The 27,118-nt window shown below is 40.7% G+C and overlaps 1 protein-coding gene across 20 annotated transcripts in view; it reads right to left on the bottom strand.

Annotated features, from left to right (window-relative positions):
* The window catches only part of LOC100142605 (ankyrin-3), a 123,975-nt gene that overhangs the window by 39,467 nt on the left and 57,390 nt on the right, over positions 1-27,118 (bottom strand). The gene's annotated exons all lie outside the window — the stretch shown is intronic.

Below are 27,118 nucleotides of genomic sequence, written 5' to 3' on the forward strand. Positions count from 1 at the left end.
TCTTTAGGAGAAGGAACCTTGTCGTCTTTCAGTTCTCCTTTCTCAGGTGATTTTTCCTTTTCCGTAATTTCTTCCGGTTTAAATTTAATCTCAGAGGGCTTTTCGGGTGTAGGAGTTTTGTCTTTAAGAGAAGGAACCTTGTCGTCTTTCAGTTCTACTTTCTCAGGTGATTTTTCCTTTTCCGTGACTTCGTCAGGTTTGAGTTTAATCTCAGAGGGCTTTTCGGGTGAAGGAGTTTTGTCTTTAGGAGAAGGAACCTTGTCGTCTTTCAGTTCTACTTTCTCAGGTGATTTTTCCTTTTCCGTAATTTCTTCCGGTTTAAATTTAATCTCAGAGGGCTTTTCGGGTGTAGGAGTTTTGTCTTTAGGAGAAGGAACCTTGTCGTCTTTCAGTTCTACTTTCTCAGGTGATTTTTCCTTTTCCGTAATTTCTTCCGGTTTAAATTTAATCTCAGAGGGCTTTTCGGGTGTAGGAGTTTTGTCTTTAAGAGAAGGAACCTTGTCGTCTTTCAGTTCTACTTTCTCAGGTGATTTTTCCTTTTCCGTGACTTCGTCAGGTTTGAGTTTAATCTCAGAGGGCTTTTCGGGTGAAGGAGTTTTGTCTTTAGGAGAAGGAACCTTGTCGTCTTTCAGTTCTACTTTCTCAGGTGATTTTTCCTTTTCCGTAATTTCTTCCGGTTTAAATTTAATCTCAGAGGGCTTTTCGGGTGTAGGAGTTTTGTCTTTAGGAGAAGGAACCTTGTCGTCTTTCAGTTCTACTTTCTCAGGTGATTTTTCCTTTTCCGTGACTTCGTCAGGTTTGAGTTTAATCTCAGAGGGCTTTTCGGGTGTAGGAGTTTTGTCTTTAGGAGAAGGAACCTTGTCGTCTTTCAGTTCTACTTTCTCAGGTGATTTTTCCTTTTCCGTGACTTCGTCAGGTTTGAGTTTAATCTCAGAGGGCTTTTCGGGTGTAGGAGTTTTGTCTTTAGGAGAAGGAACCTTGTCGTCTTTCAGTTCTCCTTTCTCAGGTGATTTTTCCTTTTCCGTAATTTCTTCCGGTTTAAATTTAATCTCAGAGGGCTTTTCGGGTGTAGGAGTTTTGTCTTTAAGAGAAGGAACCTTGTCGTCTTTCAGTTCTACTTTCTCAGGTGATTTTTCCTTTTCCGTGACTTCGTCAGGTTTGAGTTTAATCTCAGAGGGCTTTTCGGGTGAAGGAGTTTTGTCTTTAGGAGAAGGAACCTTGTCGTCTTTCAGTTCTACTTTCTCAGGTGATTTTTCCTTTTCCGTAATTTCTTCCGGTTTAAATTTAATCTCAGAGGGCTTTTCGGGTGTAGGAGTTTTGTCTTTAGGAGAAGGAACCTTGTCGTCTTTCAGTTCTACTTTCTCAGGTGATTTTTCCTTTTCCGTGACTTCGTCAGGTTTGAGTTTAATCTCAGAGGGCTTTTCGGGTGTAGGAGTTTTGTCTTTAGGAGAAGGAACCTTGTCGTCTTTCAGTTCTACTTTCTCAGGTGATTTTTCCTTTTCCGTGACTTCGTCAGGTTTGAGTTTAATCTCAGAGGGCTTTTCGGGTGTAGGAGTTTTGTCTTTAGGAGAAGGAACCTTGTCGTCTTTCAGTTCTCCTTTCTCAGGTGATTTTTCCTTTTCCGTGACTTCGTCAGGTTTGAGTTTAATCTCAGAGGGCTTTTCGGGTGAAGGAGTTTTGTCTTTAGGAGAAGGAACCTTGTCGTCTTTCAGTTCTACTTTCTCAGGTGATTTTTCCTTTTCCGTAATTTCTTCCGGTTTAAATTTAATCTCAGAGGGCTTTTCGGGTGTAGGAGTTTTGTCTTTAAGAGAAGGAACCTTGTCGTCTTTCAGTTCTACTTTCTCAGGTGATTTTTCCTTTTCCGTGACTTCGTCAGGTTTGAGTTTAATCTCAGAGGGCTTTTCGGGTGAAGGAGTTTTGTCTTTAGGAGAAGGAACCTTGTCGTCTTTCAGTTCTACTTTCTCAGGTGATTTTTCCTTTTCCGTAATTTCTTCCGGTTTAAATTTAATCTCAGAGGGCTTTTCGGGTGCAGGAGTTTTGTCTTTAGGAGAAGGAACCTTGTCGTCTTTCAGTTCTACTTTCTCAGGTGATTTTTCCTTTTCCGTGACTTCGTCAGGTTTGAGTTTAATCTCAGAGGGCTTTTCGGGTGTAGGAGTTTTGTCTTTAGGAGAAGGAACCTTGTCGTCTTTCAGTTCTACTTTCTCAGGTGATTTTTCCTTTTCCGTGACTTCGTCAGGTTTGAGTTTAATCTCAGAGGGCTTTTCGGGTGTAGGAGTTTTATCTTTAGGAGAAGGAACCTTATCGTCTTTCAGTTCTACTTTCTCAGGTGATTTTTCCTTTTCCGTGACTTCGTCAGGTTTGAGTTTAATCTCAGAGGGCTTTTCGGGTGAAGGAGTTTTGTCTTTAGGAGAAGGAGCCTTGTCATCTTTCAGTTCTACTTTCTCAGGTGATTTTTCCTTTTCCGTAATTTCTTCCGGTTTAAATTTAATCTCAGAGGGCTTTTCGGGTGTAGGAGTTTTGTCTTTAGGAGAAGGAACCTTGTCGTCTTTCAGTTCTACTTTCTCAGGTGATTTTTCCTTTTCCGTGACTTCGTCAGGTTTGAGTTTAATCTCAGAGGGCTTTTCGGGTGTAGGAGTTTTGTCTTTAGGAGAAGGAACCTTATCGTCTTTCAGTTCTACTTTCTCAGGTGATTTTTCCTTTTCCGTGACTTCGTCAGGTTTGAGTTTAATCTCAGAGGGCTTTTCGGGTGAAGGACTTTTGTCTTTAGGAGAAGGAGCCTTGTCATCTTTCAGTTCTACTTTCTCAGGTGATTTTTCCTTTTCCGTGACTTCGTCAGGTTTGAGTTTAATCTCAGAGGGCTTTTCGGGTGTAGGAGTTTTGTCTTTAAGAGAAGGAACCTTGTCGTCTTTCAGTTCTACTTTCTCAGGTGATTTTTCCTTTTCCGTAATTTCTTCCGGTTTAAATTTAATCTCAGAGGGCTTTTCGGGTGTAGGAGTTTTGTCTTTAAGAGAAGGAACCTTGTCGTCTTTCAGTTCTACTTTCTCAGGTGATTTTTCCTTTTCCGTGACTTCGTCAGGTTTGAGTTTAATCTCAGAGGGCTTTTCGGGTGAAGGAGTTTTGTCTTTAGGAGAAGGAACCTTGTCGTCTTTCAGTTCTACTTTCTCAGGTGATTTTTCCTTTTCCGTAATTTCTTCCGGTTTAAATTTAATCTCAGAGGGCTTTTCGGGTGTAGGAGTTTTGTCTTTAGGAGAAGGAACCTTGTCGTCTTTCAGTTCTACTTTCTCAGGTGATTTTTCCTTTTCCGTGACTTCGTCAGGTTTGAGTTTAATCTCAGAGGGCTTTTCGGGTGTAGGAGTTTTGTCTTTAGGAGAAGGAACCTTGTCGTCTTTCAGTTCTACTTTCTCAGGTGATTTTTCCTTTTCCGTGACTTCGTCAGGTTTGAGTTTAATCTCAGAGGGCTTTTCGGGTGAAGGAGTTTTGTCTTTAGGAGAAGGAACCTTGTCGTCTTTCAGTTCTACTTTCTCAGGTGATTTTTCCTTTTCCGTAATTTCTTCCGGTTTAAATTTAATCTCAGAGGGCTTTTCGGGTGTAGGAGTTTTGTCTTTAAGAGAAGGAACCTTGTCGTCTTTCAGTTCTACTTTCTCAGGTGATTTTTCCTTTTCCGTGACTTCGTCAGGTTTGAGTTTAATCTCAGAGGGCTTTTCGGGTGAAGGAGTTTTGTCTTTAGGAGAAGGAACCTTGTCGTCTTTCAGTTCTACTTTCTCAGGTGATTTTTCCTTTTCCGTAATTTCTTCCGGTTTAAATTTAATCTCAGAGGGCTTTTCGGGTGTAGGAGTTTTGTCTTTAGGAGAAGGAACCTTGTCGTCTTTCAGTTCTACTTTCTCAGGTGATTTTTCCTTTTCCGTGACTTCGTCAGGTTTGAGTTTAATCTCAGAGGGCTTTTCGGGTGTAGGAGTTTTGTCTTTAGGAGAAGGAACCTTGTCGTCTTTCAGTTCTACTTTCTCAGGTGATTTTTCCTTTTCCGTGATTTCGTCAGGTTTGAGTTTAATCTCAGAGGGCTTTTCGGGTGTAGGAGTTTTATCTTTAGGAGAAGGAACCTTATCGTCTTTCAGTTCTACTTTCTCAGGTGATTTTTCCTTTTCCGTGACTTCGTCAGGTTTGAGTTTAATCTCAGAGGGCTTTTCGGGTGAAGGAGTTTTGTCTTTAGGAGAAGGAGCCTTGTCATCTTTCAGTTCTACTTTCTCAGGTGATTTTTCCTTTTCCGTAATTTCTTCCGGTTTAAATTTAATCTCAGAGGGCTTTTCGGGTGTAGGAGTTTTGTCTTTAGGAGAAGGAACCTTGTCGTCTTTCAGTTCTACTTTCTCAGGTGATTTTTCCTTTTCCGTGACTTCGTCAGGTTTGAGTTTAATCTCAGAGGGCTTTTCGGGTGAAGGAGTTTTGTCTTTAGGAGAAGGAACCTTGTCGTCTTTCAGTTCTACTTTCTCAGGTGATTTTTCCTTTTCCGTGACTTCGTCAGGTTTGAGTTTAATCTCAGAGGGCTTTTCGGGTGTAGGAGTTTTGTCTTTAAGAGAAGGAACCTTGTCGTCTTTCAGTTCTACTTTCTCAGGTGATTTTTCCTTTTCCGTGACTTCGTCAGGTTTGAGTTTAATCTCAGAGGGCTTTTCGGGTGAAGGAGTTTTGTCTTTAGGAGAAGGAACCTTGTCGTCTTTCAGTTCTACTTTCTCAGGTGATTTTTCCTTTTCCGTGACTTCGTCAGGTTTGAGTTTAATCTCAGAGGGCTTTTCGGGTGTAGGAGTTTTGTCTTTAAGAGAAGGAACCTTGTCGTCTTTCAGTTCTACTTTCTCAGGTGATTTTTCCTTTTCCGTAATTTCTTCCGGTTTAAATTTAATCTCAGAGGGCTTTTCGGGTGTAGGAGTTTTGTCTTTAGGAGAAGGAACCTTGTCGTCTTTCAGTTCTACTTTCTCAGGTGATTTTTCCTTTTCCGTGACTTCGTCAGGTTTGAGTTTAATCTCAGAGGGCTTTTCGGGTGTAGGAGTTTTGTCTTTAGGAGAAGGAACCTTGTCGTCTTTCAGTTCTACTTTCTCAGGTGATTTTTCCTTTTCCGTGACTTCGTCAGGTTTGAGTTTAATCTCAGAGGGCTTTTCGGGTGAAGGAGTTTTGTCTTTAGGAGAAGGAACCTTGTCGTCTTTCAGTTCTACTTTCTCAGGTGATTTTTCCTTTTCCGTGACTTCGTCAGGTTTGAGTTTAATCTCAGAGGGCTTTTCGGGTGTAGGAGTTTTGTCTTTAAGAGAAGGAACCTTGTCGTCTTTCAGTTCTACTTTCTCAGGTGATTTTTCCTTTTCCGTGACTTCGTCAGGTTTGAGTTTAATCTCAGAGGGCTTTTCGGGTGTAGGAGTTTTGTCTTTAGGAGAAGGAACCTTATCGTCTTTCAGTTCTACTTTCTCAGGTGATTTTTCCTTTTCCGTGACTTCGTCAGGTTTGAGTTTAATCTCAGAGGGCTTTTCGGGTGAAGGAGTTTTGTCTTTAGGAGAAGGAACCTTGTCGTCTTTCAGTTCTACTTTCTCAGGTGATTTTTCCTTTTCCGTAATTTCTTCCGGTTTAAATTTAATCTCAGAGGGCTTTTCGGGTGTAGGAGTTTTGTCTTTAGGAGAAGGAACCTTGTCGTCTTTCAGTTCTACTTTCTCAGGTGATTTTTCCTTTTCCGTGACTTCGTCAGGTTTGAGTTTAATCTCAGAGGGCTTTTCGGGTGTAGGAGTTTTGTCTTTAGGAGAAGGAACCTTGTCGTCTTTCAGTTCTACTTTCTCAGGTGATTTTTCCTTTTCCGTGACTTCGTCAGGTTTGAGTTTAATCTCAGAGGGCTTTTCGGGTGAAGGAGTTTTGTCTTTAGGAGAAGGTGCCTTGTCCTCTTTCAGTTCTAATTTCTCAGGTGATTTTTCCTTTTCCGTGATTTCTTCCGGTTTAAGTTTAATCTCAGAGGGCTTTTCGGGTGTAGGAGTTTTGTCTTTAGGAGAAGGAACCTTGTCGTCTTTCAGTTCTACTATCTCAGGTGATTTTTCCTTTTTCGTGATTTCTTCCGGTTTAAGTTTAATCTCAGAGGGCTTTTCGGGTGTAGGAGTTTTATCTTTAGGAGAAGGAACCTTGTCCTCTTTTAGTTCTACTTTCTCAGGTGATTTTTCCTTTTTCGTAATTTCTTCCGGTTTAAGTTTAATCTCAGAGGGCTTTTCGGGTGTAGGAGTTTTGTCTTTAGGAGAAGGTGCCTTGTCCTCTTTCAGTTCTAATTTCTCAGGTGATTTTTCCTTTTTCGTGATTTCTTCCGGTTTAAGTTTAATCTCAGAGGGCTTTTCGGGTGTAGGAGTTTTGTCTTTAGGAGAAGGAACCTTGTCGTCTTTCAGTTCTACTTTCTCAGGTGAGTTTTCCTTTTCCGTGACTTCGCCAGGTTTGAGTTTAATCTCAGAGGGCTTTTCGGGTGTAGGAGTTTTGTCTTTAGGAGAAGGTGCCTTGTCCTCTTTCAGTTCTAATTTCTCAGGTGATTTTTCCTTTTTCGTGATTTCTTCCGGTTTAAGTTTAATCTCAGAGGGCTTTTCGGGTGTAGGAGTTTTATCTTTAGGAGAAGGAACCTTGTCCTCTTTTAGTTCTACTTTCTCAGGTGATTTTTCCTTTTTCGTGATTTCTTCCGGTTTAAGTTTAATCTCAGAGGGCTTTTCGGGTGTAGGAGTTTTGTCTTTAGAAGAAGGTGCCTTGTCCTCTTTCAGTTCTAATTTCTCAGGTGATTTTTTCTTTTTCGTGATTTCTTCCGGTTTAAGTTTAATCTCAGAGGGCTTTTCGGGTGTAGGAGTTTTATCTTTAGGAGAAGGAACCTTGTCCTCTTTTAGTTCTACTTTCTCAGGTGATTTTTCCTTTTTCGTGATTTCTTCCGGTTTAAGTTTAATCTCAGAGGGCTTTTCGGGTGTAGGAGTTTTGTCTTTAGGAGAAGGTGCCTTGTCCTCTTTCAGTTCTAATTTCTCAGGTGATTTTTCCTTTTTCGTGATTTCTTCCGGTTTAAGTTTAATCTCAGAGGGCTTTTCGGGTGTAGGAGTTTTGTCTTTAGGGGAAGGTGCCTTGTCCTCTTTCAGTTCTAATTTCTCAGGTGATTTTTCCTTTTTCGTGATTTCTTCCGGTTTAAGTTTAATCTCAGAGGGCTTTTCGGGTGTAGGAGTTTTATCTTTAGGAGAAGGAACCTTGTCCTCTTTTAGTTCTACTTTCTCAGGTGATTTTTCCTTTTTCGTGATTTCTTCCGGTTTAAGTTTAATCTCAGAGGGCTTTTCGGGTGTAGGAGTTTTGTCTTTAGAAGAAGGTGCCTTGTCCTCTTTCAGTTCTAATTTCTCAGGTGATTTTTTCTTTTTCGTGATTTCTTCCGGTTTAAGTTTAATCTCAGAGGGCTTTTCGGGTGTAGGAGTTTTATCTTTAGGAGAAGGAACCTTGTCCTCTTTTAGTTCTACTTTCTCAGGTGATTTTTCCTTTTTCGTGATTTCTTCCGGTTTAAGTTTAATCTCAGAGGGCTTTTCGGGTGTAGGAGTTTTGTCTTTAGGAGAAGGTGCCTTGTCCTCTTTCAGTTCTAATTTCTCAGGTGATTTTTCCTTTTTCGTGATTTCTTCCGGTTTAAGTTTAATCTCAGAGGGCTTTTCGGGTGTAGGAGTTTTGTCTTTAGGGGAAGGTGCCTTGTCCTCTTTCAGTTCTAATTTCTCAGGTGATTTTTCCTTTTTCGTGATTTCTTCCGGTTTAAGTTTAATCTCAGAGGGCTTTTCGGGTGTAGGAGTTTTATCTTTAGGAGAAGGAACCTTGTCCTCTTTTAGTTCTGCTTTCTCAGGTGATTTTTCCTTTTCCGTGATTTCTTCCGGTTTAAGTTTAATCTCAGAGGGCTTTTCGGGTGTAGGAGTTTTATCTTTAGGAGAAGGAACCTTGTCCTCTTTTAGTTCTGCTTTCTCAGGTGATTTTTCCTTTTCCGTGATTTCTTCCGGTTTAAGTTTAATCTCAGAGGGCTTTTCGGGTGTAGGAGTTTTGTCTTTAGGAGAAGGTGCCTTGTCCTCTTTCAGTTCTACTATCTCAGGTGATTTTTCCTTTTTTGTGATTTCTTCCGGTTTAAGTTTAATCTCAGAGGGCTTTTCGGGTGTAGGAGTTTTGTCTTTAGGAGAAGGTGCCTTGTCCTCTTTCAGTTCTAATTTCTCAGGTGATTTTTCCTTTTTCGTGATTTCTTCCGGTTTAAGTTTAATCTCAGAGGGCTTTTCGGGTGTAGGAGTTTTGTCTTTAGGGGAAGGTGCCTTGTCCTCTTTCAGTTCTAATTTCTCAGGTGATTTTTCCTTTTTCGTGATTTCTTCCGGTTTAAGTTTAATCTCAGAGGGCTTTTCGGGTGTAGGAGTTTTATCTTTAGGAGAAGGAACCTTGTCCTCTTTTAGTTCTACTTTCTCAGGTGATTTTTCCTTTTTCGTGATTTCTTCCGGTTTAAGTTTAATCTCAGAGGGCTTTTCGGGTGTAGGAGTTTTGTCTTTAGGAGAAGGTGCCTTGTCCTCTTTCAGTTCTAATTTCTCAGGTGATTTTTCCTTTTTTGTGATTTCTTCCGGTTTAAGTTTAATCTCAGAGGGCTTTTCGGGTGTAGGAGTTTTGTCTTTAGGGGAAGGTGCCTTGTCCTCTTTCAGTTCTAATTTCTCAGGTGATTTTTCCTTTTTCGTGATTTCTTCCGGTTTAAGTTTAATCTCAGAGGGCTTTTCGGGTGTAGGAGTTTTATCTTTAGGAGAAGGAACCTTGTCCTCTTTTAGTTCTACTTTCTCAGGTGATTTTTCCTTTTTCGTGATTTCTTCCGGTTTAAGTTTAATCTCAGAGGGCTTTTCGGGTGTAGGAGTTTTGTCTTTAGAAGAAGGTGCCTTGTCCTCTTTCAGTTCTAATTTCTCAGGTGATTTTTTCTTTTTCGTGATTTCTTCCGGTTTAAGTTTAATCTCAGAGGGCTTTTCGGGTGTAGGAGTTTTATCTTTAGGAGAAGGAACCTTGTCCTCTTTTAGTTCTACTTTCTCAGGTGATTTTTCCTTTTTCGTGATTTCTTCCGGTTTAAGTTTAATCTCAGAGGGCTTTTCGGGTGTAGGAGTTTTGTCTTTAGGAGAAGGTGCCTTGTCCTCTTTCAGTTCTAATTTCTCAGGTGATTTTTCCTTTTTCGTGATTTCTTCCGGTTTAAGTTTAATCTCAGAGGGCTTTTCGGGTGTAGGAGTTTTGTCTTTAGGGGAAGGTGCCTTGTCCTCTTTCAGTTCTAATTTCTCAGGTGATTTTTCCTTTTTCGTGATTTCTTCCGGTTTAAGTTTAATCTCAGAGGGCTTTTCGGGTGTAGGAGTTTTATCTTTAGGAGAAGGAACCTTGTCCTCTTTTAGTTCTGCTTTCTCAGGTGATTTTTCCTTTTCCGTGATTTCTTCCGGTTTAAGTTTAATCTCAGAGGGCTTTTCGGGTGTAGGAGTTTTATCTTTAGGAGAAGGAACCTTGTCCTCTTTTAGTTCTGCTTTCTCAGGTGATTTTTCCTTTTCCGTGATTTCTTCCGGTTTAAGTTTAATCTCAGAGGGCTTTTCGGGTGTAGGAGTTTTGTCTTTAGGAGAAGGTGCCTTGTCCTCTTTCAGTTCTACTATCTCAGGTGATTTTTCCTTTTTTGTGATTTCTTCCGGTTTAAGTTTAATCTCAGAGGGCTTTTCGGGTGTAGGAGTTTTATCTTTAGGAGAAGGAACCTTGTCCTCTTTTAGTTCTACTTTCTCAGGTGATTTTTCCTTTTTCGTGATTTCTTCCGGTTTAAGTTTAATCTCAGAGGGCTTTTCGGGTGTAGGAGTTTTATCTTTAGGAGGAGGAACCTTGTCCTCTTTTAGTTCTACTTTCTCAGGTGATTTTTCCTTTTTCGTGATTTCTTCCGGTTTAAGTTTAATCTCAGAGGGCTTTTCGGGTGTAGGAGTTTTGTCTTTAGGAGAAGGTGCCTTGTCCTCTTTCAGTTCTAATTTCTCAGGTGATTTTTCCTTTTTCGTGATTTCTTCCGGTTTAAGTTTAATCTCAGAGGGTTTTTCGGGTGTAGGAGTTTTATCTTTAGGAGAAGGAACCTTGTCCTCTTTTAGTTCTACTTTCTCAGGTGATTTTTCCTTTTTCGTGATTTCTTCCGGTTTAAGTTTAATCTCAGAGGGCTTTTCGGGTGTAGGAGTTTTGTCTTTAGGAGAAGGTGCCTTGTCCTCTTTCAGTTCTAATTTCTCAGGTGATTTTTCCTTTTTCGTGATTTCTTCCGGTTTAAGTTTAATCTCAGAGGGCTTTTCGGGTGTAGGAGTTTTATCTTTAGGAGAAGGAACCTTGTCCTCTTTTAGTTCTACTTTCTCAGGTGATTTTTCCTTTTTCGTGATTTCTTCCGGTTTAAGTTTAATCTCAGAGGGCTTTTCGGGTGTAGGAGTTTTGTCTTTAGGAGAAGGAACCTTGTCGTCTTTCAGTTCTACTATCTCAGGTGATTTTTCCTTTTCCGTAATTTCTTCCGGTTTAAGTTTAATCTCAGAGGGCTTTTCGGGTGTAGGAGTTTTATCTTTAGGAGAAGGAACCTTGTCGTCTTTTAGTTCTACTTTCTCAGATGATTTTTCCTTTTCCGTGACTTCGTCAGGTTTGAGTTTAATCTCAGAGGGCTTTTCGGATGTAGGAGTTTTGTCTTTAGGAGAAGGTGCCTTGTCCTCTTTCAGTTCTAATTTCTCAGGTGATTTTTCCTTTTCCGTAATTTCTTCCGGTTTAAGTTTAATCTCAGAGGGCTTTTCGGGTGTAGGAGTTTTATCTTTAGGAGAATGAGCCTTGTCCTCTTTTAGTTCTACTTTCTCAGGTGATTTTTCCTTTTCCGTGACTTCGTCAGGTTTGAGTTTAATCTCAGAGGGCTTTTCGGGTGTAGGAGTTTTGTCTTTAGGAGAAGGAGCCTTGTCCTCTTTTAGTTCTACTTTCTCAGGTAATTTTTCCTTTTCCGTGACTTTGTCAGGTTTGAGTTTAATCTCAGAGGGCTTTTCGGATGTAGGAGTTTTGTCTTTAGGAGAAGGAGCCTTGTCCTTTTCCAGTTCTACTTTCTCAGGTGATTTTTCCTTTTCCGTGATTTCTTCCGGTTCAAGTTTAATCTCAGAGGGCTTTTCGGATGTAGGAGTTTTGTCTTTAGGAGAAGGAGCCTTGTCCTCTTTTAGTTCTACTTTCTCAGGTAATTTTACCTTTTCCATGACTTCGTCAGGTTTGAGTTTAATCTCAGAGGGCTTTTCGGGTGAAGGAGTTTTGTCTTTTGGTGAAGAAGCCTTGTCCTCTTTTATTCCTACTTTCTCAGGTAATTTTTCCTTTTCCGTGACTTTGTCAGGTTTGAGTTTAATCTCAGAGGGCTTTTCGGATGTAGGAGTTTTGTCTTTAGGAGAAGGAGCCTTGTCCTTTTCCAGTTCTACTTTTTCAGGTGATTTTTCCTTTTCCGTGATTTCTTCCGGTTCAAGTTTAATCTCAGAGGGCTTTTCGGATGTAGGAGTTTTGTCTTTAGGAGAAGGAGCCTTGTCCTCTTTTAGTTCTACTTTCTCAGGTGATTTTTCCTTTTCCGTGACTTCGTCAGGTTTGAGTTTAATCTCAGAGGGCTTTTCGGATGTAGGAGTTTTGTCTTTAGGAGAAGGAGCCTTGTCCTTTTCCAGTTCTACTTTCTCAGGTGATTTTTCCTTTTCCGTGATTTCTTCCGGTTCAAGTTTAATCTCAGAGGGCTTTTCGGATGTAGGAGTTTTGTCTTTAGGAGAAGAAGCCTTGTCCTCTTTTAGTTCTACTTTCTCAGGTGATTTTTCCTTTTCCGTGACTTCGTCAGGTTTGAGTTTAATCTCAGAGGGCTTTTCGGGTGTAGGAGTTTTCTCTTTAGGAGAAGGAGCCTTGTCCTTTTCCAGTTCTACTTTCTCAGGTGATTTTTCCTTTTCCGTGATTTCTTCCGGTTCAAGTTTAATCTCAGAGGGCTTTTCGGATGTAGGAGTTTTGTCTTTAGGAGAAGGAGCCTTGTCCTCTTTTAGTTCTACTTTCTCAGGTGATTTTTCCTTTTCCGTGACTTCGTCAGGTTTGAGTTTAATCTCAGAGGGCTTTTCGGATGTAGGAGTTTTGTCTTTAGGAGAAGGAGCCTTGTCCTTTTCCAGTTCTACTTTCTCAGGTGATTTTTCCTTTTCCGTGATTTCTTCCGGTTCAAGTTTAATCTCAGAGGGCTTTTCGGATGTAGGAGTTTTGTCTTTAGGAGAAGGAGCCTTGTCCTCTTTTAGTTCTACTTTCTCAGGTGATTTTTCCTTTTCCGTGACTTCGTCAGGTTTGAGTTTAATCTCAGAGGGCTTTTCGGGTGAAGGAGTTTTGTCTTTTGGTGAAGAAGCCTTGTCCTCTTTTATTCCTACTTTCTCAGGTAATTTTTCCTTTTCCGTGACTTTGTCAGGTTTGAGTTTAATCTCAGAGGGCTTTTCGGATGTAGGAGTTTTGTCTTTAGGAGAAGGAGCCTTGTCCTTTTCCAGTTCTACTTTCTCAGGTGATTTTTCCTTTTCCGTGATTTCTTCCGGTTCAAGTTTAATCTCAGAGGGCTTTTCGGATGTAGGAGTTTTGTCTTTAGGAGAAGGAGCCTTGTCCTCTTTTAGTTCTACTTTCTCAGGTGATTTTTCCTTTTCCGTGACTTCGTCAGGTTTGAGTTTAATCTCAGAGGGCTTTTCGGATGTAGGAGTTTTGTCTTTAGGAGAAGGAGCCTTGTCCTTTTCCAGTTCTACTTTCTCAGGTGATTTTTCCTTTTCCGTGATTTCTTCCGGTTCAAGTTTAATCTCAGAGGGCTTTTCGGATGTAGGAGTTTTGTCTTTAGGAGAAGGAGCCTTGTCCTCTTTTAGTTCTACTTTCTCAGGTGATTTTTCCTTTTCCGTGACTTCGTCAGGTTTGAGTTTAATCTCAGAGGGCTTTTCGGGTGTAGGAGTTTTCTCTTTAGGAGAAGGAGCCTTGTCCTCTTTTAGTTCTACTTTCTCAGGTGATTTTTCCTTTTCCGTGACTTCGTCAGGTTTGAGTTTAATCTCAGAGGGCTTTTCGGGTGTAGGAGTTTTATCTTTAGGAGAAGGAACCTTGTCCTCTTTTAGTTCTACTTTCTCAGGTGATTTTTCCTTTTTCGTGATTTCTTCCGGTTTAAGTTTAATCTCAGAGGGCTTTTCGGGTGTAGGAGTTTTGTCTTTAGAAGAAGGTGCCTTGTCCTCTTTCAGTTCTAATTTCTCAGGTGATTTTTTCTTTTTCGTGATTTCTTCCGGTTTAAGTTTAATCTCAGAGGGCTTTTCGGGTGTAGGAGTTTTATCTTTAGGAGAAGGAACCTTGTCCTCTTTTAGTTCTACTTTCTCAGGTGATTTTTCCTTTTTCGTGATTTCTTCCGGTTTAAGTTTAATCTCAGAGGGCTTTTCGGGTGTAGGAGTTTTGTCTTTAGGAGAAGGTGCCTTGTCCTCTTTCAGTTCTAATTTCTCAGGTGATTTTTCCTTTTTCGTGATTTCTTCCGGTTTAAGTTTAATCTCAGAGGGCTTTTCGGGTGTAGGAGTTTTGTCTTTAGGGGAAGGTGCCTTGTCCTCTTTCAGTTCTAATTTCTCAGGTGATTTTTCCTTTTTCGTGATTTCTTCCGGTTTAAGTTTAATCTCAGAGGGCTTTTCGGGTGTAGGAGTTTTGTCTTTAGAAGAAGGTGCCTTGTCCTCTTTCAGTTCTAATTTCTCAGGTGATTTTTTCTTTTTCGTGATTTCTTCCGGTTTAAGTTTAATCTCAGAGGGCTTTTCGGGTGTAGGAGTTTTATCTTTAGGAGAAGGAACCTTGTCCTCTTTTAGTTCTACTTTCTCAGGTGATTTTTCCTTTTTCGTGATTTCTTCCGGTTTAAGTTTAATCTCAGAGGGCTTTTCGGGTGTAGGAGTTTTGTCTTTAGGAGAAGGTGCCTTGTCCTCTTTCAGTTCTAATTTCTCAGGTGATTTTTCCTTTTTCGTGATTTCTTCCGGTTTAAGTTTAATCTCAGAGGGCTTTTCGGGTGTAGGAGTTTTGTCTTTAGGGGAAGGTGCCTTGTCCTCTTTCAGTTCTAATTTCTCAGGTGATTTTTCCTTTTTCGTGATTTCTTCCGGTTTAAGTTTAATCTCAGAGGGCTTTTCGGGTGTAGGAGTTTTATCTTTAGGAGAAGGAACCTTGTCCTCTTTTAGTTCTGCTTTCTCAGGTGATTTTTCCTTTTCCGTGATTTCTTCCGGTTTAAGTTTAATCTCAGAGGGCTTTTCGGGTGTAGGAGTTTTATCTTTAGGAGAAGGAACCTTGTCCTCTTTTAGTTCTGCTTTCTCAGGTGATTTTTCCTTTTCCGTGATTTCTTCCGGTTTAAGTTTAATCTCAGAGGGCTTTTCGGGTGTAGGAGTTTTGTCTTTAGGAGAAGGTGCCTTGTCCTCTTTCAGTTCTACTATCTCAGGTGATTTTTCCTTTTTTGTGATTTCTTCCGGTTTAAGTTTAATCTCAGAGGGCTTTTCGGGTGTAGGAGTTTTATCTTTAGGAGAAGGAACCTTGTCCTCTTTTAGTTCTACTTTCTCAGGTGATTTTTCCTTTTTCGTGATTTCTTCCGGTTTAAGTTTAATCTCAGAGGGCTTTTCGGGTGTAGGAGTTTTATCTTTAGGAGGAGGAACCTTGTCCTCTTTTAGTTCTACTTTCTCAGGTGATTTTTCCTTTTTCGTGATTTCTTCCGGTTTAAGTTTAATCTCAGAGGGCTTTTCGGGTGTAGGAGTTTTGTCTTTAGGAGAAGGTGCCTTGTCCTCTTTCAGTTCTAATTTCTCAGGTGATTTTTCCTTTTTCGTGATTTCTTCCGGTTTAAGTTTAATCTCAGAGGGTTTTTCGGGTGTAGGAGTTTTATCTTTAGGAGAAGGAACCTTGTCCTCTTTTAGTTCTACTTTCTCAGGTGATTTTTCCTTTTTCGTGATTTCTTCCGGTTTAAGTTTAATCTCAGAGGGCTTTTCGGGTGTAGGAGTTTTGTCTTTAGGAGAAGGTGCCTTGTCCTCTTTCAGTTCTAATTTCTCAGGTGATTTTTCCTTTTTCGTGATTTCTTCCGGTTTAAGTTTAATCTCAGAGGGCTTTTCGGGTGTAGGAGTTTTATCTTTAGGAGAAGGAACCTTGTCCTCTTTTAGTTCTACTTTCTCAGGTGATTTTTCCTTTTTCGTGATTTCTTCCGGTTTAAGTTTAATCTCAGAGGGCTTTTCGGGTGTAGGAGTTTTGTCTTTAGGAGAAGGAACCTTGTCGTCTTTCAGTTCTACTATCTCAGGTGATTTTTCCTTTTCCGTAATTTCTTCCGGTTTAAGTTTAATCTCAGAGGGCTTTTCGGGTGTAGGAGTTTTATCTTTAGGAGAAGGAACCTTGTCGTCTTTTAGTTCTACTTTCTCAGATGATTTTTCCTTTTCCGTGACTTCGTCAGGTTTGAGTTTAATCTCAGAGGGCTTTTCGGATGTAGGAGTTTTGTCTTTAGGAGAAGGTGCCTTGTCCTCTTTCAGTTCTAATTTCTCAGGTGATTTTTCCTTTTCCGTAATTTCTTCCGGTTTAAGTTTAATCTCAGAGGGCTTTTCGGGTGTAGGAGTTTTATCTTTAGGAGAATGAGCCTTGTCCTCTTTTAGTTCTACTTTCTCAGGTGATTTTTCCTTTTCCGTGACTTCGTCAGGTTTGAGTTTAATCTCAGAGGGCTTTTCGGGTGTAGGAGTTTTGTCTTTAGGAGAAGGAGCCTTGTCCTCTTTTAGTTCTACTTTCTCAGGTAATTTTTCCTTTTCCGTGACTTTGTCAGGTTTGAGTTTAATCTCAGAGGGCTTTTCGGATGTAGGAGTTTTGTCTTTAGGAGAAGGAGCCTTGTCCTTTTCCAGTTCTACTTTCTCAGGTGATTTTTCCTTTTCCGTGATTTCTTCCGGTTCAAGTTTAATCTCAGAGGGCTTTTCGGATGTAGGAGTTTTGTCTTTAGGAGAAGGAGCCTTGTCCTCTTTTAGTTCTACTTTCTCAGGTAATTTTACCTTTTCCATGACTTCGTCAGGTTTGAGTTTAATCTCAGAGGGCTTTTCGGGTGAAGGAGTTTTGTCTTTTGGTGAAGAAGCCTTGTCCTCTTTTATTCCTACTTTCTCAGGTAATTTTTCCTTTTCCGTGACTTTGTCAGGTTTGAGTTTAATCTCAGAGGGCTTTTCGGATGTAGGAGTTTTGTCTTTAGGAGAAGGAGCCTTGTCCTTTTCCAGTTCTACTTTTTCAGGTGATTTTTCCTTTTCCGTGATTTCTTCCGGTTCAAGTTTAATCTCAGAGGGCTTTTCGGATGTAGGAGTTTTGTCTTTAGGAGAAGGAGCCTTGTCCTCTTTTAGTTCTACTTTCTCAGGTGATTTTTCCTTTTCCGTGACTTCGTCAGGTTTGAGTTTAATCTCAGAGGGCTTTTCGGATGTAGGAGTTTTGTCTTTAGGAGAAGGAGCCTTGTCCTTTTCCAGTTCTACTTTCTCAGGTGATTTTTCCTTTTCCGTGATTTCTTCCGGTTCAAGTTTAATCTCAGAGGGCTTTTCGGATGTAGGAGTTTTGTCTTTAGGAGAAGAAGCCTTGTCCTCTTTTAGTTCTACTTTCTCAGGTGATTTTTCCTTTTCCGTGACTTCGTCAGGTTTGAGTTTAATCTCAGAGGGCTTTTCGGGTGTAGGAGTTTTCTCTTTAGGAGAAGGAGCCTTGTCCTTTTCCAGTTCTACTTTCTCAGGTGATTTTTCCTTTTCCGTGATTTCTTCCGGTTCAAGTTTAATCTCAGAGGGCTTTTCGGATGTAGGAGTTTTGTCTTTAGGAGAAGGAGCCTTGTCCTCTTTTAGTTCTACTTTCTCAGGTGATTTTTCCTTTTCCGTGACTTCGTCAGGTTTGAGTTTAATCTCAGAGGGCTTTTCGGATGTAGGAGTTTTGTCTTTAGGAGAAGGAGCCTTGTCCTTTTCCAGTTCTACTTTCTCAGGTGATTTTTCCTTTTCCGTGATTTCTTCCGGTTCAAGTTTAATCTCAGAGGGCTTTTCGGATGTAGGAGTTTTGTCTTTAGGAGAAGGAGCCTTGTCCTCTTTTAGTTCTACTTTCTCAGGTGATTTTTCCTTTTCCGTGACTTCGTCAGGTTTGAGTTTAATCTCAGAGGGCTTTTCGGGTGAAGGAGTTTTGTCTTTTGGTGAAGAAGCCTTGTCCTCTTTTATTCCTACTTTCTCAGGTAATTTTTCCTTTTCCGTGACTTTGTCAGGTTTGAGTTTAATCTCAGAGGGCTTTTCGGATGTAGGAGTTTTGTCTTTAGGAGAAGGAGCCTTGTCCTTTTCCAGTTCTACTTTCTCAGGTGATTTTTCCTTTTCCGTGATTTCTTCCGGTTCAAGTTTAATCTCAGAGGGCTTTTCGGATGTAGGAGTTTTGTCTTTAGGAGAAGGAGCCTTGTCCTCTTTTAGTTCTACTTTCTCAGGTGATTTTTCCTTTTCCGTGACTTCGTCAGGTTTGAGTTTAATCTCAGAGGGCTTTTCGGATGTAGGAGTTTTGTCTTTAGGAGAAGGAGCCTTGTCCTTTTCCAGTTCTACTTTCTCAGGTGATTTTTCCTTTTCCGTGATTTCTTCCGGTTCAAGTTTAATCTCAGAGGGCTTTTCGGATGTAGGAGTTTTGTCTTTAGGAGAAGGAGCCTTGTCCTCTTTTAGTTCTACTTTCTCAGGTGATTTTTCCTTTTCCGTGACTTCGTCAGGTTTGAGTTTAATCTCAGAGGGCTTTTCGGGTGTAGGAGTTTTCTCTTTAGGAGAAGGAGCCTTGTCCTCTTTTAGTTCTACTTTCTCAGGTGATTTTTCCTTTTCCGTGACTTCGTCAGGTTTGAGTTTAATCTCAGAGGGCTTTTCGGGTGAAGGAGTTTTGTCTTTTGGTGAAGAAGCCTTGTCCTCTTTTATTCCTACTTTCTCAGGTAATTTTTCCTTTTCCGTGACTTTGTCAGGTTTGAGTTTAATCTCAGAGGGCTTTTCGGATGTAGGAGTTTTGTCTTTAGGAGAAGGAGCCTTGTCCTCTTCCAGTTCTACTTTCTCAGGTGATTTTTCCTTTTCCGTGATTTCTTCCGGTTCAAGTTTAATCTCAGAGGGCTTTTCGGATGTAGGAGTTTTGTCTTTAGGAGAAGGAGCCTTGTCCTCTTTTAGTTCTACTTTCTCAGGTGATTTTTCCTTTTCCGTGACTTCGTCAGGTTTGAGTTTAATCTCAGAGGGCTTTTCGGGTGTAGGAGTTTTCTCTTTAGGAGAAGGAGCCTTGTCCTCTTTTAGTTCTACTTTCTCAGGTGATTTTTCCTTTTCCGTGACTTCGTCAGGTTTGAGTTTAATCTCAGAGGGCTTTTCGGGTGTAGGAGTTTTCTCTTTAGGAGAAGGAGCCTTGTCCTCTTTTAGTTCTACTTTCTCAGGTGATTTTTCCTTTTCCGTGACTTCGTCAGGTTTGAGTTTAATCTCAGAGGGCTTTTCGGGTGTAGGAGTTTTCTCTTTAGGAGAAGGAGCCTTGTCCTCTTTTAGTTCTACTTTCTCAGGTGATTTTTCCTTTTCCGTGACTTCGTCAGGTTTGAGTTTAATCTCAGAGGGCTTTTCGGATGTAGGAGTTTTGTCTTTAGGAGAAGGAGCCTTGTCCTCTTTTAGTTCTACTTTCTCAGGTGATTTTTCCTTTTCCGTGACTTCGTCAGGTTTGAGTTTAATCTCAGAGGGCTTTTCGGGTGAAGGAGTTTTGTCTTTTGGTGAAGAAGCCTTGTCCTCTTTTATTCCTACTTTCTCAGGTAATTTTTCCTTTTCCGTGACTTTGTCAGGTTTGAGTTTAATCTCAGAGGGCTTTTCGGATGTAGGAGTTTTGTCTTTAGGAGAAGGAGCCTTGTCCTCTTCCAGTTCTAATTTCTCAGGTGATTTTTCCTTTTCCGTGATTTCTTCCGGTTCAAGTTTAATCTCAGAGGGCTTTTCGGATGTAGGAGTTTTGTCTTTAGGAGAAGGAGCCTTGTCCTCTTTTAGTTCTACTTTCTCAGGTGATTTTTCCTTTTCCGTGACTTCGTCAGGTTTGAGTTTAATCTCAGAGGGCTTTTCGGGTGTAGGAGTTTTCTCTTTAGGAGAAGGAGCCTTGTCCTCTTTTAGTTCTACTTTCTCAGGTGATTTTTCCTTTTCCGTGACTTCGTCAGGTTTGAGTATAATCTCAGAGGGCTTTTCGGGTGTAGGAGTTTTGTCTTTAGGAGAAGGAGCCTTGTCCTCTTTTAGTTCTACTTTCTCAGGTAATTTTTCCTTTTCCGTGACTTCGTCAGGTTTGAGTTTAATCTTAGAGGGCTTTTCGGGTGTAGGAGTTTTCTCTTTAGGAGAAGGAGCCTTGTCCTCTTTTAGTTCTACTTTCTCAGGTGATTTTTCCTTTTCCGTGACTTCGTCAGGTTTGAGTTTAATCTCAGAGGGCTTTTCGGGTGTAGGAGTTTTCTCTTTAGGAGAAGGAGCCTTGTCCTCTTTTAGTTCTACTTTCTCAGGTGATTTTTCCTTTTCCGTGACTTCGTCAGGTTTGAGTTTAATCTCAGAGGGCTTTTCGGATGTAGGAGTTTTGTCTTTAGGAGAAGGAGCCTTGTCCTCTTTTAGTTCTACTTTCTCAGGTGATTTTTCCTTTTCCGTGACTTCGTCAGGTTTGAGTTTAATCTCAGAGGGCTTTTCGGGTGAAGGAGTTTTGTCTTTTGGTGAAGAAGCCTTGTCCTCTTTTATTCCTACTTTCTCAGGTAATTTTTCCTTTTCCGTGACTTTGTCAGGTTTGAGTTTAATCTCAGAGGGCTTTTCGGATGTAGGAGTTTTGTCTTTAGGAGAAGGAGCCTTGTCCTCTTCCAGTTCTACTTTCTCAGGTGATTTTTCCTTTTCCGTGATTTCTTCCGGTTCAAGTTTAATCTCAGAGGGCTTTTCGGATGTAGGAGTTTTGTCTTTAGGAGAAGGAGCCTTGTCCTCTTTTAGTTCTACTTTCTCAGGTGATTTTTCCTTTTCCGTGACTTCGTCAGGTTTGAGTTTAATCTCAGAGGGCTTTTCGGGTGTAGGAGTTTTCTCTTTAGGAGAAGGAGCCTTGTCCTCTTTTAGTTCTACTTTCTCAGGTGATTTTTCCTTTTCCGTGACTTCGTCAGGTTTGAGTTTAATCTCAGAGGGCTTTTCGGGTGTAGGAGTTTTGTCTTTAGGAGAAGGAGCCTTGTCCTCTTTTAGTTCTACTTTCTCAGGTAATTTTTCCTTTTCCGTGACTTCGTCAGGTTTGAGTTTAATCTTAGAGGGCTTTTCGGGTGTAGGAGTTTTCTCTTTAGGAGAAGGAGCCTTGTCCTCTTTTAGTTCTACTTTCTCAGGTGATTTTTCCTTTTCCGTGACTTCGTCAGGTTTGAGTTTAATCTCAGAGGGCTTTTCGGGTGTAGGAGTTTTCTCTTTAGGAGAAGGAGCCTTGTCCTCTTTTAGTTCTACTTTCTCAGGTGATTTTTCCTTTTCCGTGACTTCGTCAGGTTTGAGTTTAATCTCAGAGGGCTTTTCGGATGTAGGAGTTTTGTCTTTAGGAGAAGGAGCCTTGTCCTCTTTTAGTTCTACTTTCTCAGGTGATTTTTCCTTTTCCGTGACTTCGTCAGGTTTGAGTTTAATCTCAGAGGGCTTTTCGGGTGAAGGAGTTTTGTCTTTTGGTGAAGAAGCCTTGTCCTCTTTTATTCCTACTTTCTCAGGTAATTTTTCCTTTTCCGTGACTTTGTCAGGTTTGAGTTTAATCTCAGAGGGCTTTTCGGATGTAGGAGTTTTGTCTTTAGGAGAAGAAGCCTTGTCCTCTTCCAGTTCTACTTTCTCAGGTGATTTTTCCTTTTCCGTGATTTCTTCCGGTTCAAGTTTAATCTCAAAGGGCTTTTCGGATGTAGGAGTTTTGTCTTTAGGAGAAGGAGCCTTGTCCTCTTTTAGTTCTACTTTCTCAGGTAATTTTTCCTTTTCCATGACTTCGTCAGGTTTGAGTTTAATCTCAGAGGGCTTTTCGGATGTAGGAGTTTTGTCTTTAGGAGAAGAAGCCTTGTCCTCTTCCAGTTCTACTTTCTCAGGTGATTTTTCTTTTTCCGTGATTTCTTCCGGTTCAAGTTTAAGCTCAGAGGGCTTTTCGGATGTAGGAGTTTTGTCTTTAGGAGAAGGAGCCTTGTCCTCTTTTAGTTCTACTTTCTCAGGTGATTTTTCCTTTTCCGTGACTTCGTCAGGTTTGAGTTTAATCTCAGAGGGCTTTTCAGGTGTAGGAGTTTTGTCTTTAGGAGAAGGAGCCTTGTCCTCTTTCAGTTCTACTTTCTCAGGTGATTTTTCCTTTTCCGTGATTTCTTCCGGTTTAAGTTTAATCTCAGAGGGCTTTTCGGATGTAGGAGTTTTGTCTTTAGGAGAAGGAGCCTTGTCCTCTTTTATTTCTGCTTTCTCAGGTGATTTTTCTTTTTCCGTGACTTCGTCAGGTTTGAGTTTAATCTCAGAGGGCATTTCGGGTGTAGGAGTTTTGTCTTTAGGAGAAGGTGCCTTGTCCTCTTTCAGTTCTACTTTCTCAGGTGATTTTTCCTTTTCCGTAATTTCTTCCGGTTTAAATTTAATCTCAGAGGGCTTTTCGGGTGTAGGAGTTTTGTCTTTAGGAGAAGGAACCTTGTCCTCTTTCAGTTCTACTTTCTCAGGTAATTTTTCCTTTTCCGTGACTTCTTCATGTTTAAGTTTAATCATTGAGGGTTTTTCAGATTCAGCTGTGTCTTTAGGAAAAGAAATTTCTTTGACTTTCTCATAAACTTTCTGCTTCATTTCGTGTGTTTTGTCAATTAGTTTTTCTATTGTCACAGCTTTCTCCTTAACAGGGGCGGCCTTTTCTTCATCTTTAACCAATTCGTCCGTCAAATTTTCCATCAGAATAATTTTTTCCGGTTTTGTTTCAGCAATCTTTTGAACGTAAACCTCATTTTCTTGCAAAACCTTTTCAGACAATCTAATGCGTTCCAGAAAATTCTCTGTTTGTAATTTTTCTTCTGATCTCAATGTTTTTTCTTGTATGAGTGATACTGTGCCTTCACTCAGTTGCTTAGTCTCATCTTTTTGCAGCATTGTTTCGTGAGAATAAATGTCGTTTTGAAATACCTCTTTTACCGCAGATTTTTCACTTGCTGTGGACTTAGTATACATCTGTGACTGATTCATCAGTTGTTTTCTTTGCTTTATATCAGAAACTTCATCCTCATTTATCAATTTCTTTTCCGTAACTAAGTTTTCTTTTGCCTCCAACTCGTCTAACTGTTTAGTTTCTATTTGATCTTCGGTATCCGTCATTAGCAAATCCCTTCCCACCGCATGTAACCCTTTCACTTCTTTCACCGGTGAAAGCAATTGCACATCACCAGAAATTTGACGTTTTTTACGACGAAACCTTTCTTCACTACCTACCTCATCTTCACTAAACATATCATCATACACATAATCAACATCATTAGCATCCACCACATTATTCACATCACTACTTTTCCGCTTTGTATGATCCTCTTCAACAATCTGTTCCAAATCCCTGAGATGATCCATGGACGACGAACTCACAATCGATATCAACTGTCCTTCAGGCGTCGGAGTCAAATCCGGTTTCAACTCTTTAACTTCCGCCCTAATTTGCATCGTAGCTTCCAAAACTTCAGACATTAATTTTTGAACTTGCCTCTCAGTAATCCTCGGAATTCTTTCTTTCGTATCCAACTGCAGTGCCTTTTTATTCGCTTCCATTCTTTGCTGCAAAATCTCCTTCTCCAACTCTTCAGTCACTTCAACCTGAGAAATAACCTCGTCTAGTTTTTTTGGCTCGGCCTCTAACACCTGCGGCGGCAAAGCAATAGTCGTGAGAAGTTTAGCATTTGCAACTAAAGCTTCCTTAATTATATGACTTTCAACCGGTTCTTCGCCTTGCAACTCAGTCTTACACACGCAAGGCTCTTCACACACTTCCAGGCTTTGCCCACTCATACTTTCAATAATCTCGGCTTGAGTTTTGAACACATTTTCCATTTCCTTTGCAACTTTGGATTCGATAACTGCCGGTTCCGGTTCCACTTCTTGTGTCAAAGGTGAGGGCGTTTTATGCTCAACTATAACTTTCTGACACGGTGGTTCACACACAGGTGTAGGAAATCCAGACTTTTCCCCTTCGAAAGCTTGTGCAAGTTTAGCAATACGTCGTTTAGGACTAGTTTTCTGTTCAATGATAATCTCCTCTTCGATTCTTCGAGCACATTCGCTTAGTTCCTTCTCAGTGTATGGTCGTTCCTGTGGTACTGTTTTCTTGGGAGTACCTTCTTGGGATTTTGAGATTAGTTCCTCAAACAAGGCTCGTTTGTCTTTAACTGACTTGGTTTCAATCTCTTCAGTGTCGTAACCGTTAGCCACGACTTCAGCTTCACTAACTGGTTTAGCCTCAGTCTTGACTTTTTCTTCTTTAATTTCCCGAATTTTCGTCGGTTTGTGCGTTCGTTTCGACTCATCGTCATCCTCCAAGTCGGTAGAACCTGAGAATATTTTCTGCAATTCTGCTATTTTGCGACCAACGTGTTTCGTATGTTTGGTCTTCAAGTCGCTTTCTTCAGAAACTGTTTCAGTCTTATCGTAGTCATCCTCAATTTGAGCCAAGGTTTCATTTGAACCTTTGTAATCTTCATCCTTCATGCTACTGATCTCGTCTTCGGAATCCAAAACTTCCTTCTTGCGTTTAATCACATGACTCGGTGATTTGATCGTTTGTTCTAGAAGTTTGACTTTGGCTTTAACATCACCTGAACCTCTCCGACTTTTCAATATATCCTCATCTTTGATTTTATCGGAGAGTGAAGGTGGACTTTCTTCTGGTTTAATCGGACTACTTGATGCATCCTTCGTATCGACTTGATCGGTCAGTGTGGCAGCTTCGGATGTATCAACTTGAGACAAAGCAATCGATGCCGATTCGGGAAATTCAATAGGACTAGTGTTAGCATCGACGAAATGGACCTCCTCCTCAAAGTATGGCTCTTGAGGAAGGACTTCGTCGGCCTGGATCGGACTCAAACCGGCGTCAGTGCACTCGCACTCTTCCAATTCAACATCGACTGCAGTGTCGGACACAAAACCTGTGGTTTGCAACCCGTGCAAAACATCAGGCGGCTTAGAAACTGGACTTGTCATAGTTTCGGTAGTTCCCCGAGTTAGGGAAATACCAGTATCGGTGACGTGATGCGAATAACTATCTGTACCTACAGAACCCTGAGAATCGTCTTTTTCCACTGAATTATCATAAGTGTAGATGAGTTTAGTACCGCTGAAATTAACAGTTTCCTCGCGTTTCTTTTGAGTGGTTTCGATCGCCGGTGGCGGAATAATATACTCGCTTTTTTCCACCGATTTTCTCCTCTTTTCCGTTGTGTTTGAAACACCAACGTCTACAGTTTCACAAGTTTCAACTCCAGATTCGTCGCGTCTTGTTGTCGTGACCGAAATATGTGATTGGGATTTGATCGAAATTTCAACGTCGTTAGTACCGTAAAGTGTAAGTCGGCTTTCGGCCGTAGCTGAGGCTTCTTTGGTGCGGACCTCCTTCCGGCCAATCACAAGTTCGAGTGTTGGAGTGGGATGTGGCTTAGGGGCGGATTCGGGAGTGGGGGTAATCTCTTTATTGGTCAGTGGTGACGTACTTCTGCTGACCTGATTGGCAAACTCTTCGTTCGTACTTTCGGAATAGACCACGGCGATTTTTTTGTCAGGGGTCGTTTTAATACGGAATTCCTCTTCGTTGGGTGGGATTTTACCTTTGCCTCCGCCTCCGTGCAATCTTTCAACAGTCTTTCTCTCTTTTCGTTCCCAGTCTTCTGGTTTTTTCGAATCTTTAGCACCTTTCTCTTCGGGCGATTGGAAGCCTTTGATTTTCAATTCGCCCGGTCGCAAAACAGGATCGGATTCGTTATATTTACACACACGTGCAATATCACGATTGGAAGGCAGGTTATTGTCAATGGAAGGATTAGAAGCGTCAACGTCTAAATCTTCCGTGGATGCAAGACGCTTTCGCGTACCGGAGAACAATTTCGCTTGGTGTTGGTAGTACTGACGGATGTCGTCGTATGGAGTCACTTCCTCCAAGTCGATATCTCCAGTACGGTAGTTCGAGAGGTAGTTTTTGCCCTCGATCGAGGTGTCTTCACCCGGTGTTGGGGTTTCTAAAAGACATTGGTCTTCGCGGAAGCCGTCAGTGTCCAGCGAGTCGTCGTCGTCTTGCGGCGACGCCGATGCTGCTGTCGCAAGGAATTAAAATAAAAGGATCGGTGGATAAAACAGTGTTAAATCTGTCCCAAGTGCAACAGGATTGAAATTTTGGCTTTTCGCTAATTTATTTCAGAAAATAAATCATGGCCTCGACTCCCATACATAAGAGAAATTATGAGATGAGAAGAAGATATGTTTTCAAATGGAACGAGGAGGTTTAGGAGGAGGAGAAAGGAAACGACAGCTAAATATTCGAATAAAAGCCGGCTAAGGCATTCCGCATTTCCATAAGCTTTCTACTATGGTTTTCGTAAGAGTTGTTCATAATATAAACAGCAGAATTCCGAAAGCAGAGATGCCAACAATGTAACAAGTTAAAAAATGCCCAAACTAGCAAACGGGAGCTCGGAACGTATTAAATCGTTTCGTATTTAATTAGCCCGAGTGCTCCCCAAAAGAAAACCAAATCTAACCAAAATCACTAACCTTTGTATAGCCTTTGCTACACGAAGCCCGAGGCCGCGAAAAGACCCAAATGACACAAACTCTTTCCCCCACTACCATTTCTCGGCAAATCAAAGAATTTCGAAACGAACGAAAGAAACACGAGAAGTGGCAGAGGTGAACATGCACAGTATGTACAATTAATTTAGTCCCTAACAGATTATGGAGTTTGCATTATGGTTCACCAAGCCAACATACAGGAAGTTCTGGACGGATTGCGTGACAAAAGGAGGATGTCTATGGACGATTATTAACAATTCTCTTCAAAATACTCAAATGTACACAAAAACGAGCATTTTGAACAGAGCGAATTTATGTCTTTCTCTGAAACTATAATGGATGTAGTGTGTATGAGATGTTTACACACGAAACACTTCCAGCTGTATTGGACAAGTCTATAGTCCAGATCACAAAGCTGTGCATCTGGTCTTATACTTTAAAAATTTTTTGCTAATCCACCATAGTACTCGTAAATGTAAACTACATTTTAACCATCCTAATAGAACTGACAACCGCAAAGTTTCGTAATTTTGACTATAGCTAGAATTTTTATTTACAAATTGTACAAAAGAAAATCCAAAACCTGTTTTTCCCAATACAACTAAATGGTTCCGTTTTAGGACCGACACTACTGCAGTTAATTGCTCAGGCTGATTCACCACATCTATATTTTTGCACTACAGTAGTGTGTGTCCTTTAGCAATGAGTTCGAAAGATTCACACATCGACACGCTCCGAATGACATTTTACAAGTTATTGTAGTTTTAGTTTGGTCCTCGAAACCCAAAAGCCATGCGGCATGACGTGTGAAGTACTACTAGAATTGGTGAAAATTATCGAACAAAAAAGAAAAACCAACACAAAAGCTGCATTTGCTATGTACAAAGGCTTGGCACGAAAGCATTTGTGTGTGTTAGTATCAAAGCGAGAAAAAACGAAAAAACGGAAACATGATCGAAAAATAAAAACAGTGACGCCCACACAGATGATTTATTTTCTGCAATATTTGTTAATTCGACGGGGCCAATCGTATTAATCGTCCTTTGGTTATTGTTTAGGCAAAAGCTTGTTGCACCAAAGCATTGTTGCACATTCAGTAATGTATTAGACTCTTGTTATTAGTTAATTGTGTGTTGACGAAGCAAACGAGATGATTCGTACAAATCGTCGCATTTGCCTCAAAATACAAAAGGTGGGGTTACATGGATTGGTAGGTTCAGGAATTCAGTTTCTGTTCGTAATCAACAGTATTTCATCACAGTTTAAATAAAAAAAAGCATAACATTTTCTCTACTACGAACATAAATATCTATGGTTCAACCAACTGCAAACTCCATGTTAATGTGGCATATCAATAGGATACGTGGTGTTATTTTATTTATTAG

This window comes from Tribolium castaneum, chromosome 1 (assembly GCF_031307605.1).
Source record: "Tribolium castaneum strain GA2 chromosome 1, icTriCast1.1, whole genome shotgun sequence".
Lineage (NCBI taxonomy): Eukaryota > Metazoa > Arthropoda > Insecta > Coleoptera > Tenebrionidae > Tribolium > Tribolium castaneum.